This window comes from Pan paniscus, chromosome 11 (genome assembly GCF_029289425.2).
Source record: "Pan paniscus chromosome 11, NHGRI_mPanPan1-v2.0_pri, whole genome shotgun sequence".
Classification (NCBI taxonomy): Eukaryota; Metazoa; Chordata; class Mammalia; order Primates; family Hominidae; genus Pan; species Pan paniscus.
This window is the reverse complement of record NC_073260.2, coordinates 110,084,254-110,101,802: the sequence shown is the minus strand read 5'-3', so window position 1 is coordinate 110,101,802 and position 17,549 is coordinate 110,084,254. Positions and strand designations below refer to the sequence as shown.

The 17,549-nt window shown below is 39.9% G+C and overlaps 1 protein-coding gene and 1 non-coding gene across 11 annotated transcripts in view; both read right to left on the bottom strand.

The window, feature by feature from the left end:
• NFIB (nuclear factor I B) overlaps nt 1-17,549 on the bottom strand; it is a 450,108-nt gene that overhangs the window by 348,496 nt on the left and 84,063 nt on the right. The window lies entirely within an intron of this gene.
• TRNAH-GUG (transfer RNA histidin (anticodon GUG)) lies at nt 3,094-3,165 on the bottom strand. Its single transcript has one exon. It is a non-coding gene; the product is annotated as a tRNA-His (tRNA).

Sequence of the window (17,549 nt, the reverse complement as noted above, 5' to 3'; positions counted from 1 at the left end):
AGTGCTGGAATTACAGGTGTGAGCCACCACGTCCGGCCCTGAAATGCTTTATAATTGACATTTTGGAGAGACCGTTTTTGTAAGATTATATCATAGTCTCCCTGATGTTTCATGAACAGATATTACGTTTGGTATAAAATATAGACAATATGGGCATGGAAATAATGGGGCCTTTGAGATATTTCTCAAATGATTCTACAAAATTTAAAAGCAGATAATTTCTCAATGTAATTCAAAATTAGAATTTTCTCTCATAACTTAGGCTTTAACATTTCTGAAAACTAACTCAATGTTGTGTTGGTTTTAGAGTAAAAACACATTTTAACAACAGCAAGAAGGAAACCCAATGTCAGCAAACTCTTTGTTGATGAAAACAACCATTGGTTATTATGACACTCAGTCACAATAACCTCATGAAGAGTGAACCAGGACTGCAAACTTGGACATGGATCTGGCCACTCAGTAGATCCTGACTCTTCTTCTACCCCTGGATTCTAGTCTACTTAATCACATTTTTTTAAAAAAAACTTCTGAAGTCAATGGTAAAGAGTCCTTTTGCTAATGGAAAACTCACTCTAGAGAGTCTATCAATGGAGGCTGGATTGTGGATGAGGGCACAAGGCAGCCTTAAAATAGTAAGAAGAAATATGATTTGTTGCATGCCTGCTAGGCACCAGTGTTGCATTTCTACCATGTGGTCCTGTTCTAAGTGGCTTCTGTTTGTTTGTATATTATTCTTTTAATTATCAAGGTAATATCATCTCCCCTCTCTCCACCATTTTTTGCTTTGTTTTTTTTTTTACTGTGAGAGCTTAGATAACTTGCCCAAATTCAAGTTGATTTATTTGGTAGAGTCAGGAAGATTTTGTGCTCTTTCCTAGCTAAGTTGGGAGCACTGTCATCCAGGGGAAAAAGGCCTCTCTTGGTGAGACAGAGGAGAGAAAACAGGAAGTGCTCCCCTGGTCCAAGCAGTTGCCCTGTGTCCCTATGCAGAAAGTTGAGTCCAGATTGATTGTCATATTCTGACTTCCCCTCCCCCACTGCTTTTCTTTTAAACAAGGCAGTAAATTTGTTAGTAGTTTGGCAACTGAACTCATGGGTTGGTGGAAGTAGCTACCAAATCGTGTGCCTGACTAATGCAGTGGGAAAAGCTTCTGAGGGAGACAACTGAGGTGTCTCTAGGGCTAGCAATGCTCTTACTGTGAGACTGGCCTCAAGACAATGGAGAGTCTCTCTTGTATGCTACATATATCTCTCCCCATGTACACAGTTGATTGGTCCAGTGATGGACACCTGACCAAAGGTAAGCCAATAAGATCCTTCCCTAGTATTTTTTGAGCAGTAACTAAGGTAATCTCCTGCTGGAGACAATGTTTCAGATATAAAAGGCAGGAGTTGCTGCTGGCTGCCATGTTTCTTGCCATGTAGAAGTCAGTCTCAGAGAATAAAGGCAACATTCAGAAAGAAATATGGGGTGAGATGGAGATAGTTGGTTCTGGTCATCTTTTATTCCCTAGTTCCAATTGTTTCTTAAGCCCCTGCTACACCCATTCCTGGGTACATGGTTCTCTCTAAATTAGTACATGTTGTTTCTTTAGCTTGTGACCATTGAATTCTGACCAACACAATCTCCTTCTTCAAATCAGAAATTCATTGCACTTTCAGCCTCTTAATACAAATAACCATAGATGGGCTTATTCTGTTTTAATGTAAGAACAATTGCAATTCAGCTGTCTTCTTGAAACAGTATTAGTACCAGGCAGCTGAGAAGGACTTGCAGACTTGAGGCAAAGCCTAGGTTAAACTCTTTGGAGAAGGGAAAGCACAATTTGTGGGGGATAAGGGGCAAGGGGTGAGGACTGGGGAATTTGCCATATTTAGGAAGAGGAGACCTCAGAGTAGAAAATAGTCTTGAAAGTGGGGATTGAAAGAGGACATAAGCACATTTTACTTACTTCATAATGCTATGAGGCCAATATTTTTGGGTCCATAATCAGAGACTGATCTTTTTTTGGAAAGGGAGAAGAGATATTTATTGCAGTTTTTCTAGAATATTACTTCTAAGAATTTGCTGGCTCTGAAAGAACTTGATAGATTCTGTTTCTAGTTTGTGCACATATTTTTATTTGAAAATATTTTTAGTATTACATAAATAACAAATATGAATTTTTGCTAGGCTGTCTGTGAGACAGGGGTTAGGGGCATTAAAAAAACACCTTCTGGTGACCCCTTATTTAAAACATAGTGGGGTATAATTTTGGAGCAGTAAAACCTCATTATAACATACTTACAGTTGACATTTTCAGGCTGTATTGTCCATGTTTTTAAGTCCTGGAGAAAGGCCCATTAAAGCTGTGTTTCTCACATTAATTCGACATTTAACCACTTACAATACAAACCCCAGTCTTTTGGAAAATGTCATTAAAAATTTTTTGGCCATATATGGACATTATTTATTGTTTGAGCCCCATTGTCTACTTATAATATGCCCTTTATCAGACCCAAATGCCCACTTCAGAGATTTTCATTTTGAGCAACAACTGGCTTCTTACATTATCCAATGATGCAGGAAAGTTAAATTACAGCCAGTTCATATCATAGAAACAAAATGTTTCCTGCAATTACTGATAAGGGACAGTTCATTTTCTCTCTGTCATCCTGAAAAAACCCTCCCAACAACAATTCATGCCTGGTTAAACAGGATTTCCACATCTACTGCTGACATCTTTCCAAATAATTCAGGGTTGTTATTACTGTATAGCCCTGGCAAGGCTCAAAAGCAAGCAGACTTGACGAGTCTGCTCAAAGCAGAGCTTAAGTAGTTGTAATTAATAATAATTACATGCCCACTACACTCCAGTTTTATCATATTACCCATCAGTGCAAATAAAAAACCCCACACACAACACACTTGCAACAGGATTAGGGCATTAATAAAGTCACTCTGTATATGTCACCTCCCTGAAGTTGAAAATATTCATAATGCTTTCTGTTTTATTGATTTTCATGATAGCGTGTCTGGTTGCAAATGTTGTTTAGATGTAATACAGCTTGGGATCAGCCTCATTCTCTTCCAAAAACCTTCTCCCCTCCTGCCGTGACTCGGATTCGAACCGAGGTTGCTGCGGCCACAACGCAGAGTACTAACCACTATACGATCACGGCAAGCTACTGAAGAGCTGAGCACTAAGCTTTCTCTAAGAGCTATTGCAATATTAAAATTTGTGGAAACACTGCCATCTATTGCCTAAATACGTACATTTTCTTAATATTTGGAAAGAGAAGCTGTGTTCCCGTAATTTCTAATTATTTAGAGGAACAATAATAAATTCCTTGAAAATAAAATGAACATTGTCTTCTTGGCTGATTGGGAAAGTTGTGATAGGAGAGGATTCACTGGGTTTGCTGTCCAGGAAATGGTGATGAAGGTAACAAGACTAAGAGATACCAGTCTGTTGACTCACACTTCCTATGTTTAATCAATAATGGATATGGATTTCCCACCCCAACCACCACCAAATAATGCTGCATTGAATAACATATGAGTCTGAGCCTCTTTTGTGCATCTTTTCACCACTAGCCTTATTTCCATTTGCTTAGGCAGCACAACAATAAAAAATATAGCAAGAACAAAATGGGGACTGCAGAGACTAAAAAAGACTTGCTTTTCCTACTAGGGGAAGCCAAAGTCAGTACATCCTGACTGAGGAAAGGATCCCTTTCAAACTCATTGATCCTTGAAGCTAGTTTTCTCCCCGCCAGAATATCTATAGGCCTTAAAGCCAGAATCATCTCAGCAAGAACAGCTTCCCAATAACATTAGTGAGCCACCACACAAAGAAACTGGAGTGTTCTATGCTAGATAAGTTTCAAGAGGAGATTGATTTTAGATTTCTTTGCTGTAAAACTTGAAGTAGTAAATAGTTTACACAAGATATTCCAAGGGCTGAAAATCTTAAAACAAAATGCACAGGAATACCTAATTAATGGATTGTTATCAGGGTGCCTCCTTTAATTCCTCTATACAGAGAGGACCTGGGAACAGCTGTAGCTAGCTGGCACTGTATGTGGGTGGCAAGAACCTCATGCATGTATTGATTGGGTGCCCACAGCTCTAAGGCTTCTAGAAGGAGGATATCTCTGAAGAGAAAAGTTTCAGACACAAATGTTCACTCACTCACTCCCATCTGATCATCTGTAGCCCCTTTTCTTTTTCTTCCATCTCTCACAAATACATCTTCCTTCTATGGCCACATAGAAGATTCTTGCTTGGAGTTCCTGCTCCTGAGCCATGCATGCCCTGTGCAGGAACCAGGCAAGGCATTCTCTGGCCTGAAGAGGAATACATGTGGGTGAGTCTGGTGAAAGGTCACCCTCTGGCAAGAGGGCAAACCAAATCTCCTGCTCGACAAAAGAGGACATAATTGTTTCCCAAAGTATAATCATTCATGTACCACCTTGATAATTTTTGCTGTGGCCATGTACCAACTGAACCACAGGAGAAATAATATTTGTAAAAGATCAACTCAGAGCATACAAATTGTGGAACCAGACTATCTGGATTTGAATTCTGGCTCTATCACTTACTAACTGGGGCAACTTGGGCTGCTTATTAACCTCTGTGCCTCTGTTTTCGCATCTATTAAGTGGAGATAAAAATAGCAACTACTTCATAGGATTATTATGAGGGTTAAACAGATAAGTACATGTCAACCTAAAATAGGTCTGTCACATAGTAAGCACAGTGGAAATGTTAGTTACATTACTATAATTTAAATACAAAATTTTCAAAGGAAAGTTTATGACATTCCATATATTTAAAAACATAGTAACACATTCCATAAATAGAGGTCACTCTAAAACAAAATGTGAAAACAAACCAATAAAATTAAATCCTAGCAGACACCGTAAGCTCCGAGCTCAAGTTCTGCTCTGTGTTTAAGAGGAAGGTGGGCAGATCTATTAAAACCTCGTCGGCCTCAGAACCAGGCTTCTTCTGGACTCTTCCGAATGACCACAGAAGTTTTGAAAAAGGAATAACTTTCTCTTCACAGATTTTAATACTATTAAATGCCACACCCATTAGGTAACTCCTTAAATTACTTCACACATTGGATCTGTCAGCTTAGGTCATACTATGTGACAATGTGCAAATCTTAGTGGCTTGGAATAAGGAAGGCTTTCCTTCCCTTGCGCTGATGCACATTTATTGCATGGCCCTGCTCTCTGTCTCCTCACTCAGGGAGCCAGGTTAAGGTAACAACCACTGTCATGAACTCTGCTCATTGCTTTGGCAAATGGAAAGAGCTCTGCAGATTCCTGAACCAGCAATGAAAATCTCTTCTTACAACTCACTGGCTAGATCTGGTTCCATGGCCTCAGCCTGTTATAAAAGTCCCAGGCAGTGCATCCCTGCCATATGCCCGGAAAGCAGAGAGCTGGAAATCTTCGGTGAACATCACTCAGGACTTCCAGCCATGCCACTAGTGGTGAATCTCAGCTTGGAGAACTCTGTGAGGCTGTGTGCCTCAAGACACACATGACTGGGGAGCAAAACCCTGACACAGAGAAGTGTTCACCAGGTAAGGCTTTCATTTGGCATCTGTATGGGCTTCTCCTTTACTTGATGTCAGTCATTGTGTGGATAGACTCTGAAAGGTTCTTGCCTGTTAGAGTGAGATGGACTTTTGAACAGTTACCAAATTTCTCCTGCACATTCACTGTCTTCTTAGGATACGCATTCAGATTTCTTCCACAGCGCCAAATACCTGTGACTCACTACAAAAGGAAAAACCCATGGGACCAAAACATGGTTTCTGATGGCATTTGCAACTTCTTGGCAACCTACCACCTGATTATTCTTTTTCTCTGATTGTGCTATATCAATAGTGACATTATTATCACTCTCCCACTAATTTATTCATGACTCACAAAGACTTGGGATCTACTATAGTTCAGTTATTTTTTCTGAATCTTAAGGATTCAGTGGAGAAGAAAACAGAAATGGATCATGATTTCACACAATTTATAGTCTAGTGACTGAGACACAGATGAATAGAGATAATATATGAGCTGGCACCCCGGAAGGAAATACATATTTCCTTAAAAGTTTTCAAATGAGGTTGAACTTGAGAAAGGCAGGAAGGCATTACGAGAGAGAGGGAGGAGAGAGAAAGAGACAGAGAAGAAAGTGGCCTGCTTTGTCTGGATTCCAGTTCTTTCTCCAACCCTTCTCCGTGTGTGACCTTGGACTAGTCACTTGACCTCTCTGTGTCTCTATTTCCTCATCAGAAAGGTAAGGTAAATTGGGCTAGATGAGCTTTCAGATTCTTTATGCCTCTGACATGCCATACATTTAATATAGGGAAATACATTTACAAACAATATCCAAATGTAAAAAGTGTGCAGGAAAAAACACCTATTCAAAGCAGGAGAATCTTATAGCTATTATAGTTATCTTTTATGTGTTTTCTTAAGTTCATGGAAGCTGTCCCTTTGTCGGTTTCCAAATGTTGTCAGCCTTATTTCCCTGCCTATGGCAACACATTTTAAATAGGGATCAGTCTGTTGTATGAGTGATTTAAGTTGGGTGTAAGCAAGAAGTTCTTGCTTGTGCGGGACATTAAACTATTGAATTCATTCCCAAAGATTGTTGACTTCCCCTTTCAGAGTTTTAAAAATAAGATGACTGTTTACCAGGGGCTCATTGTTCCACGTGAGAGAGCCTGGCTTTCCTGCCTCTCCTCAGGCTTCCTGGTGCTGCTCTTCTGATGGAGTTGTTCCTCTCCCTGGTTGTTTATAATGGATTCTAACAGAGGAGCTGGGAGCTGACAGGAGGGCCCGGGACCGGAGGGGGTCCCCCACCTCCCCAGCTGAGTCCTATCTCCAGCATTGCCACTCCTACCTTTTTTCCCAGGCCAAGCTCTGTGTTCTCCTGCTCGTCCCTCTTCTCAGTGTGCCTCCTGCCTCGCTGGGGGTAGGGAAATGACAGTCGGATCCACCACTGGGCTGGAGGCCAAGAGTGGCAATCCGTGAGGCTGAGGCTGGCCCCGTGCCCAGTTTTCAGACAAAGACAGGTTGGGAACCCCCCTGCAATGAAGACTCCCAGAGTCCTGCCTCTTGTTTATTGGGTACTTTCTAGAACACCCCCCCCCATCCTTGTGTGTGTGTGTGTGTGTGTGTGTGTGTGTATGTGCGTGCGTGTGTGCTCATGTGTGTGTGTGTGAGAGGGAGAGAGAGAGATTGGTGGGGGGTAGATGAGGGGGGACTGAGAAGCAGGGAGGGAAGGAGAGAGAGGCTGGACAAATCTCGTGCTTGTAAGGGTACCAAGGATTGCTCATATACTACACACACTCATGGAAATAAATCATGTTTTTAGGGGGAAAATAAGACAGCTGAAAGCAAAGGAAGCCCAAGTCAATTGCAGGTCCAGATTTCAAGCTTCCAAATACATCACCATCAGAAAGAAACGCTGGCTGCTAAATAGTCTTACGTGTGACCATCTCAACGCTTCCTGTGTGTATCAGAAAATCGTTGATCCTGAGAGAGCATGAAACACCAGAGAACAACGCATTATTTTCAGAATTCTTGTAACCACAAAATGTTTTAACAGTTTACATTTTCGAGAGTAAACTGCCTGGAGTGATTTTCCCCCTTGCTTATTAATGAATTCTATTTAACCAAGTCAGAAATCTTGCTGTGGGGAAAGCTGGAAAGGGGGTGGTGGAGGTGGAGAGGGGTTGTTGGTTGGTGGTTTAATTTTATTTTTTTTTGCCTGAAGGCACCATTAGAAAACTCCAGATGCAAAGCTTTCTAATAGAATTCCTCATCTGACACAGCCCCCTGGAATACACGGGCCTAACCTTTACGATCTGGTGGGCCAGGCCTCTATTTGGAAACCTCGTGAGGGGGAGCTGATCCATTAATGATAATGTGTAATAACAAAGAGCCAGGAGAACAGCTGAAGGCCTGGGGCGGCAGAGAATGAGGGCTCTGCATGTAGAGAGAGGGGTGGCAACAGGACGCCCGAGGAAGAGGGACATGGGGTGGAGAGAGGGATTGCTGAGTACTGGAGAGCCTGGGAACGCCCCTAATGACCACATTTTCTCTTACCATCACATTAAGATTCTGAGGTTTTAAGAAAGAAAAGTGTAGGCCGGAAGGAGCCCAGTTAGCATTCTGGATTTATGGCCAACAGGGTTCTAACCAATCCCTGTGGAGCTACTTTTTGTTAAGAAGTTTCAGGCTGGGCGTTGTGGCTCATGCCTAAAATCCCAGCACTTTGGGAGGCCGAGACAAGAGGATCATTTGAGGCCAGGAGTTTGAGAACAGCTTGGGCAACAAAGTGAAATCCCCCCTCTACAAAAAATAAAAAGATAGCCAGGCATGGTAGCACAGGCCTGTAGTCCCAGCTACTTGGGAGGCTGAGGTGGGAGGATCCCTTGAGCCCAGGAGGTCAAGGCTATAGTGAGCAGAGCTCACACCACTGCACTCCAGCCTGGGTGACAGAACGAGGCACAGGCTACTTGAAGGTCTGGGGCTGATAGCCTTGGACAAATGATTTAATCTTTCTGTGTTTAAATTTCCTTCCTAAAAAGGGGATAATAATAATACTTGCTTTATAGGGCTATTGTGAGGATTGAATAAACATACAATGTGCTTAGAAGAGTGTCTGGTACTTAGTAAGTGCTTAATAAATATTAGCTATACTTTGGCCACCCCAGATGTGGGAGTGAGCTTCCCTGAGCCTCAGGCCAGAAAGAGGGGGTGCCAGGAGAGCTGGCACATGCTGAGCCCCAGAAGTGGCCTGAGGTTTAGGGACTGGGCTCTGTTTATGAGAAGTGGTCAGGGCCAAGGGGTGAGTTGGACACCAGATGGGCCAGAGTGCCTCAGGGTCTGGACAGGTGGTTCCAATTCCAGAGATAGGGACATGATAGGGGCATGTGAGGAAAACAAGTAGAGAGGCAAAAACACGGTGTAAGGGTTGAAAACACCCCCGAGGCAGAAGCCATTTGCCCCAGTTTTGGGCTGACACATTGCCTTTTCTGCCCTATATGAACCAATATCTCAGTCAATTTCGTCAGGAGCTAAGTGGGCAGGGCAGGAGAAGAACTTTGGGGTGGGAATTGGAAGGAGAGGGGGTGGCTGAGCCACATGGGAGCTGGAAGTCGTTCCTCAAAGCCCTCCTCTGTAGAACGATCCAGGCATTTGGCTCACCAGGTGGACCTACTTTTTGTCTAGATTTGTTCTTATAGTGGTGACAATGAGCTTGCTCTGAAAATGGCTGAGCCCTCACATGCATGAGGCACCTGGTGTGAGCTGGGGTCGGGCTGGGGCAGTCTACCGCCACAGAGCTCTGCAAGGGGCCAGCTGTGTCTTCCTCATCTTGTCTCCCACATGCTTCACCTTAGCACCTAGGACAGAGCACACGCTGACTAGATTGAAATATTGAATTGGCCTGGGTGTGATCCAGAATCCCTGAAGTGCGGTCTAATTTTAGATCTGCAGAAGAAGCTGATACCGATCGAAGGGCTCTTTAATTGGCCTATTTTTTTTATGGTTAGGTGTTTTGTTATTGGTGATTTTAATTTTGCCTCTTCTGAAGTACATTTCACAAATATACTTGTTGAATTACACAGGGTCTATGTCCAATTTCGACCTTCTCAATGAATGTCAAAAATCACTAGAGCCACAATCTCTCCTGATTAAAGCAGGGCTATGAAATAAACAAGCACATCACTGATCAGAAAGAGACTGCTGTCCAACTGATCAGACCTTGATAATCTTGTGATTCAAAAATACATGAAAATACTATTTGCATCCCCTGATAACAATGCCTCAGTCACTTGAGAGTGAGAGAGAAACCAGGGAACTGGATAATGCAATGAAATGAATACAGAATTAACACTACATTACGTGTTCATGTTTCATTCTGCTTTGTTCATGATGAAGTTTATAATCTGGGAACATTCATTTATCCCCCTTTGCCTCATTGACTTTAAAAAGAATAATAAACCTGCTCTTTTTCTACTACACAAAGGTATTAAGAGAAAAATGTGAAATATGCAGAACAGTTTGAAAGGTGTTGTGTAGAACATACAACTGCAATTTTTCTTACTATTATCATCATTAGGACAGCCATTCCTGACGTGGAAGATAGATATTAGGTTTATAAGATGAAGCCAGATTTTTACCCTAGGTAGCCCTAGAACTATAAAGATATCTTGGATAAAAAAACCTGGACCCTTGACTGCTTTCCCTTAATTATCATCAATTCTTTGAGTGGGTTCAAAAAAAAAAAAAAAAGGAGAGAGAAAACAAAAAAAAAAATCGGAGGGAAAACCAGCCTAATTGAATGTAGGATAAACTATTCATTAGCAAGCTAAATAGCTACGACATTTAATAACCTGTAGTGCCTCATGGAAAACCAAGACATTGCCAAAAGTAATTGAAGTTTGTGATTCTCCAAACTGTTATTTAAAGCAGGATTTGGCAAGGCTCAGTGGGTCTGCGCCGATTTTAATTGCATTTTTAAAATTCAGGATGGAGATTTCGTTTCTTTTCTCGTTATTTGTGTAGTGAAGTCCCTTTATGGTGAACGTGCTTATAGTGAAACCTTATGCGGTGATTTTTAAAGTTCAAAGCATGTGGGATCCATCTATATCAAAACCCATACTTTGTGTTCTGACCTTTTAACTGATTAATTCCCAGTTGCATATAGCCCAGAATTCTTTCTTTTTCTTCTTCTTTTTTTTTTTTTGTTCCTGCCTGTCATCTAACAAGGCAGTCTCAACCCTTATTACTATGACAAGCAGCTTCCTGGGGGGTCAAGATAGGCTTGACCTCAGGAGAGGGCCTCCTCCACTGGTGAGTGAATGGGCCGTGGAAGAGAATCACCAAGTGGCCATGTCTACCTATGGAATAAGCAGTAGTTGCTATCCATCCCTAGCCATAGACACCCAGAGACCATTAAATATATACAATGCATTTATTACAGACCCTTTGTACAGTACACTTACGAGAGGCAACTATGATTGTATTACCCTCAAGGGCTTATTACAAGGGCTTCTCTGCTCCCTTGTAATTTCCCATGAATGATTGTTTTAAAATAGCTACCATTTGTTGAGCACATAGTAATACGGCAGGCACTGTGCTAAACACTTCACAGGAATTAGGTCATTTCATCCTCAGGAGAACCTTCGATATGATTTTCTTCATCATACCAAGGTGCAGAGTTGGTGAAGGAGCTTGCTCAGGACCACACAGCCCCAGCTGCCAGGGCTGGGACTGGAGCCTAGGAGGCTAACTCTGGGTCCACCTCGCTTAATCACCACCCTCTCCTACAATGCTGGTTAGTGTGCTGGGCCCCATGTGTGAAATTTTCTGATATTCTCCCCACTAAAATTTCTGTCTCCTGTGTCTTATCACACAGGAACATGCATCTCTCATTGCTTTAGTTTCCCACCTTGTAAAAGAGGTTACCTAATAATATCTTCCACAAGGGGTCGTTGAGAGGATCAAATGAGCATGAGCAAAAAATGCATTTGACAAAATGTCCAGTAAAACACGGCCATGTATTAGTCCGCTAGGGCCGCCATAACAAAGCCCTACCACTGGGTGGCTTAAACCGCAGAGACCGATCGCCTCACAGTTCTAAAGGCTACAAGGAGCTAGCAGGGCTGTTTCCTTCTGAGGGCTGGGAGGGAAATTCTGTCCCAGGCCTCTCCCCAAGCTGGGGGTTTGCTGGTAATCTTTGGCGTTCCCTGGCTTGGCATCACTCTAATCTCTGTCTTCATCTTTGCGTGTGTGTGTCTGTCTCCGTGTCAGACTTTGCCTTTTGATAGGACACTAGTTCTATAAAACTTGATTATCTCTGTAAAGACTCTCTGAATAAGGTCACATTCTGAGGATCTGGGGGTTCAAGTCCAGCATACCTTCTTGAGGGGACACGGCTTAACCCATAACAAACCATGAGCTGCTATTTTTATTAGTAACAACGGTATCACTAATGTGTATAACTAGAACATGTTTTTCTATCAGGTATAGTGTTTGCAGTCTGCGGAAGGCTATTATGCACAAGGCTTTGACCCAGGGCCACACTTGCGACATGGCCAATCCCAAGTGTGGTGGCAGGCAAATCTTTCACAGATCTTTAAATCCAACCCAACCCCCCACCCGCCCCCGCGCCATGACTCTTCTGCCTATATGTGGTGTTGCTTCTGTCCTTCCCAGAGTGCAGGACAGTGGGAGGCCGACTCACAGAGCTTTGGGAAAGGAAGGTCAAGGTTCACAGCTAACTATGGCAGTGCTGAGGGTAATCAGTCGGGCAGTGCCAAATTTTTCTTCTTGTGTGTCATCTGAATGATCATCTCCGCTCTCCCTCTTGGCAGTCTCCATGCTACCCACCTCCATCCTCCATCCTCAGCTATTACTTCCTATAGATGGGCTTCCAAACCAATGCCTTCATCTGAAGCTTCTCTCAAAAAACATGATGCCATATTTCTAATTAGCTATCCAGCCTCTTCACTGACTGTCTCATAGGCATCTCAGGTTCACTGTCCAAACTGAAGTCAGGTGTCTCCCACCCACCTGCCCTTCTTCTTCCACAGCACCTATCTCAGGTAAACGCACTGCCATTCCTCAAGCTTCATGAGCCAGATGAAAACTGCGATGCCATCCTCAGTCCCTTTCTAAGCCATGCTTCTCCATTCCATTTATTCTAACCTGGCCCCAATTGCAATACATCCTCCTCTTAACACTCTCGGAGATATCTCTTCATCTTTACTTCCCAATTATTTCAATCTAGGCATTTGGCATTCTTGCCTTCCTATTTTTGCCTGTGGTCTCACCCTTTAATTTTCCACATGTACAAAGTTATCATTCTAAAATATAAATCTAGTGGCTTAAATCTCACAACAGACTGTAATATCCATGAAGACAGAAACTGACTTACAGATGTGACGCATTCTCACTGCTGAGCATACTGTCTACCTAACATGTGGGAGGTCCTCAATTAATATTTACTGTATGAAAAAAGAACAGAAAATAAAAATTTCTGTCACTGTCCATTGTCCACAAAGTCCAAACTGTTAAACAAAACATCAAAGGCTCTTCAGTGTGTGTCCCCAAACTATTTTTCTGGTAATATTTTCTACCTCTGTTCAATCCCTCATACTAAGATCAGCTAAGCAAAATTATTTGTCATTTTCTAAGCATATTTATGATTTTAATGGCCCTAATCATGCGAAAGTACATAATTGATGTGTCAGTTTGAGATGCCAATGAAAGATCCAAATTGAGATATCAAATATGCTGTTAGGTACATGAACCAGGAACTCACAAGAGAGGCTTAGGGTTAGAGTAAGAGGTTTGGAAGCTGCAATACATAGATGATGTTAAAACCAAGACAATGAAAGAACACACCTAGGGAGAGAGTGTAGATTTTAGAAGAGTATTCATAAATTCAACATAGATCATCAAACCAGATATAGAGTTTTAGGTAACAGTAAGTCATTCAAATGGCACTCTCTAGAAGGTAATGGCTAGAAAAAATTGACACTCGGGCTGGGTGATGGAAAGCAATAAAAATAGAGTTTTGAAAGTCATAAGCATAATGGTAATTGTTGAAACTCTGAGAATGGATGAGTTTCTAAATAAGAGTGAATTATCCCTGAAGGTGTTACTTATACTCATGCCAGAGAGAAAGATTTGTTTTCATGATTAGATGTTGAAAGACTCAGAAATGTATCGGGGGAAAAGAAAACGCAAATCTTAGATGATATAGCCAACACTTCCTTATCCAGCCATTTAACATTTACCAAATTTTGTCCTTATCCCCGTTTACTCTTTGACTTTTAAAAAATTGTGAAATATGTCAGAAGAATATAAAAACATATGTACATCATTAATAATTTAGACAAGAAAATAAGCTTAACCAAGTTAAAACAGAATATTACAAGGACTGTAGAGACCCTTTTTGTGCACTATCTGCCTTCTCCAAGAGGCAACTAATATCCTCACTTACATGATAATCATTCCTCTGTTTTTCTTTCTTGTCTTACCACCTATGTATACATTCCTCAATCATAGATTGTTCAACTGTGCTTGCTTTTGAACTTTATATAAATGGAACAATACAGTATGTGTTCCTCTGTGGCTCGCTTTCTATACTCATGATATGTTTGTAAGCTTTGTCCATCTTGATGTGTATAGTTGTAGTTTGTGTATTTTCAGTGCTGTATGGTGCTTTCTGGCCCCAACTATTTGTTGCTGGTATATAGGAATGTAGTTGATTTTTCTGTATTGGTTTTTGTTTGGCAAACTTGCCAAGCTCTTTTATTATTTCTAATAATTAACCTGTATATTTTGGGGGTTTTCTATTTTGATAATCATACATATCATTGCAAATAGTGATAATTTTAATCATTTCTATTTTTTTATTATCGTGATGGCTAGAATCTACAGTACAAGTTTGAAGGAAAGGAGTGATAGCAGGCATTTTTATCTTTTTCCTGATCTTCAAGAGAGTGTTCTTACCATTACTATCATTAACTATAATATTTACTGTAAGTTTTTATAGATGCCTTTTATTGGGTTAAGGAAGTTACCTCCTATTGCCAGTTGGCATAAGAAATTTTGATCTTTTTTAGAATTTAGATCATAAAATGAGTATTAAATTTTAGCAAATACTCTGGCTTCTATTTAGATGATCATTCAAATTTTCTCCTTTAATCTGTCAATGTGTACATTAATTTCCAAATTTACAAGTTTTAATTTTCAAATATTAAACCAACCTTGCATTTCTGAAATTAGTCTAATTTGGTCATTATGTTCTATTCTTTTGGAGCATTGCTGGTTTGGTTTTATGAAATTTTGTTTAGAATTTATGCTTTGTTCTCGAATGAGTTTAACCTGACACTATTTATTGTTTTATGCACCCAACACTTATTTCTATTCATTTACATATTTGTCACTTTTCATTCTCTTCTTTTCTTCTTGCATCTTTGATGTTTGATTGCGGAACATTTTCTTGATGCCTAAATAACATCCTTTACAATAGCCATTAGAGAGTTTTCTGGTAACACACTGGCTCAGATTTTGTGTGTATGAAAATATATTGATTTAATTTTCATTTCTGAAGTACATTTCCACTAGGCATAGAATTCCAGGTTCTCTCAGCATGTTGGAGATATAATCGCACTCTCTTCCAGCTTTCATTGCTGAGATAGGTGCTTTCAGACTGATGCTCACCCGAAGAACGTGCCTTTGCTGTCTGGCTCCTTTTAAGGTAATTTCCTCATTTTGATTTTGGTTTTGTTTGTATGTTATGTTTTCTGTTTCACAATAGTGTGTCTAAGTATGGATTTATTTTTAATTATAGTGTTTAGGATCAACTGGGTTTGAATCTATGGGTTGGAACATTGTATCAGTTCTGAAAAATCCTTAGCCATTATCTCTTCAGATACTGTCTCTGCTTAATTCCCCTTGTCTTATCCTTCTGGGACTCCAGTCCAACCTACATTACGTGTTCTCATTACACCCCACATGTCTGTGTCTTTGTTTATTTTTACTATTGTTTTGTTATCCTATGCTTCTTTCTGGATAATTTCTACAGATCTCTTTTACAGTTCACAAATTTTCTTTTCAGCTTTCATTACTCTACTCTCAAACTCATCCATTTCATTTCTTTCCTGTAAAACATCTACTTTTGGTTTGTAGCAGCCAGTGAAAATTTATGTGTGTCATATATATAATAATATGACTTGAAAACAGTATAATCATACATTTTAAAATCATACCTAAAAATTATGTAGTGAACACTAACAATATCTGGGCCCATACTAGCTACATAAATATATTCTGTCTCTTAAATAAATGAACGTATTATTATGTAATTTTAAAGACATCACAAGAGTACAGGGAATAGTATTAATAAAAACAACTTCTGTGCATTACTCAACTTTAATAATCATCATTTTAACAATCTTATTTTATCTTTCTCTACCTACACACTTTAAACACATTTTTCTTAGAAAAATTTTCAAACAAATCTCAGATATCACGTAATTCCATCTGAAATAACATTTCCCCTGAAAATACCTTAGTAGTCATCTCTAATGGATAAGAACATCTATATTTATGCAGAACCAACATGCTTTTATCACATATGAATAAACCAACACAGAAATTCCTTATATGCTTGAGGTATTTTATCATAAGAATCTTATATTTCGTAAGTTCAATGTAGTTCTTTGAAAGTCTGTTTGGTTATGTTTTATAGTTTATTGTTTCTGTTTCATATTTTCAAGTTTGCAATTTATTTCTTTAATATTACACATAATTTTTTAATAGCCTGTGTCTGAAACTTCCACGACCTGAAGTCCTTATGAATCTATGTCTGCTCTGTTTGTTTTTAGCTATTGCTCATGGTGCATTATTTCCCTGTGCATTTAGTAAAGTTTTATTGCAGTATGCTCCATATTCTCAGAATTGTATTCATGGGAGTTCTTTAGAGCTTGGAAAGAAGATGTGTTCTTTAGAGAGGATCTACATTTATTTCTATCATTCACCCGGTGGTACAATTAGTGTGGGGTCACTCTCAATTAAATTCTTGGCTTGAGGTTTTTAAAACCACTAAATGAGTGTGAATTCAGGCTGTAAATCTCAGACAAGCTGTGGCTATAAGTTGTCAGTAGTGATTTCTTTTTCTATTCTCACCTTAACTCGGCATTCACCACATTCACCATTAAAAGCGATATATTTTCTTTGAAGTTTTCTGTGAGGGTGGGAGTGAAGAGAAATAGCTGCATTATTTCTAGTTCACTTTTATTCTGAGAGTATAATTCTTTGGGATACAGGCATGTGGACTCCCTACCTTGGTGGGCTCTGGGATTTGTGTCCCGTTCCCTGTACCTTAGAAGTCATAAAAACAAGATTTCATGTTCATTTGTTTCAACAAATGATCCCAGTTCCTAGGCTGAAAGTTCTTTTCTTTTTTCAGAGTTCATTGATCGATTTAAGATGATGCTTTTTCACATATTTAGACAAGTTTTTAAATTATGCATAGAAGGAAGGCTGATCAAGGTACCTACCCTGAAATTGGAAGTCCTCTATTGATACTTTAGCCTATACTGATCTGGCTTTCTATCAATGAAGTTATAGAAAACTTGACTGAGAATCAAAAAAGTATATAACTTGTGGTTTGACCATATATGTAACCATAGATGGGATTGAGAAAAAGTCTGGTTCTTTGCAAACATTATACAGTGTGAAAATATGGATCACAGGAAAGTGACTGACAATAAAGCAAAATCAATTCTTGGGGACTGAGTTCATTGTACACAAAATTAGTCTCTTGTATTATGTATAACTTAACTATGTCATATGAATCTGTCTTAATGTCCTCAATAAACTGATGCTTCCTGGAAGATTTTTCATTCTTCATTAAGTTTATATCTTGCAGTATCTATAGTGGTAGGCATAATTATTGGCTGAAATAAGGAACTAAATGATGGCATCCAAAAAAAATTTTTATTTAAAATCTGAATTGA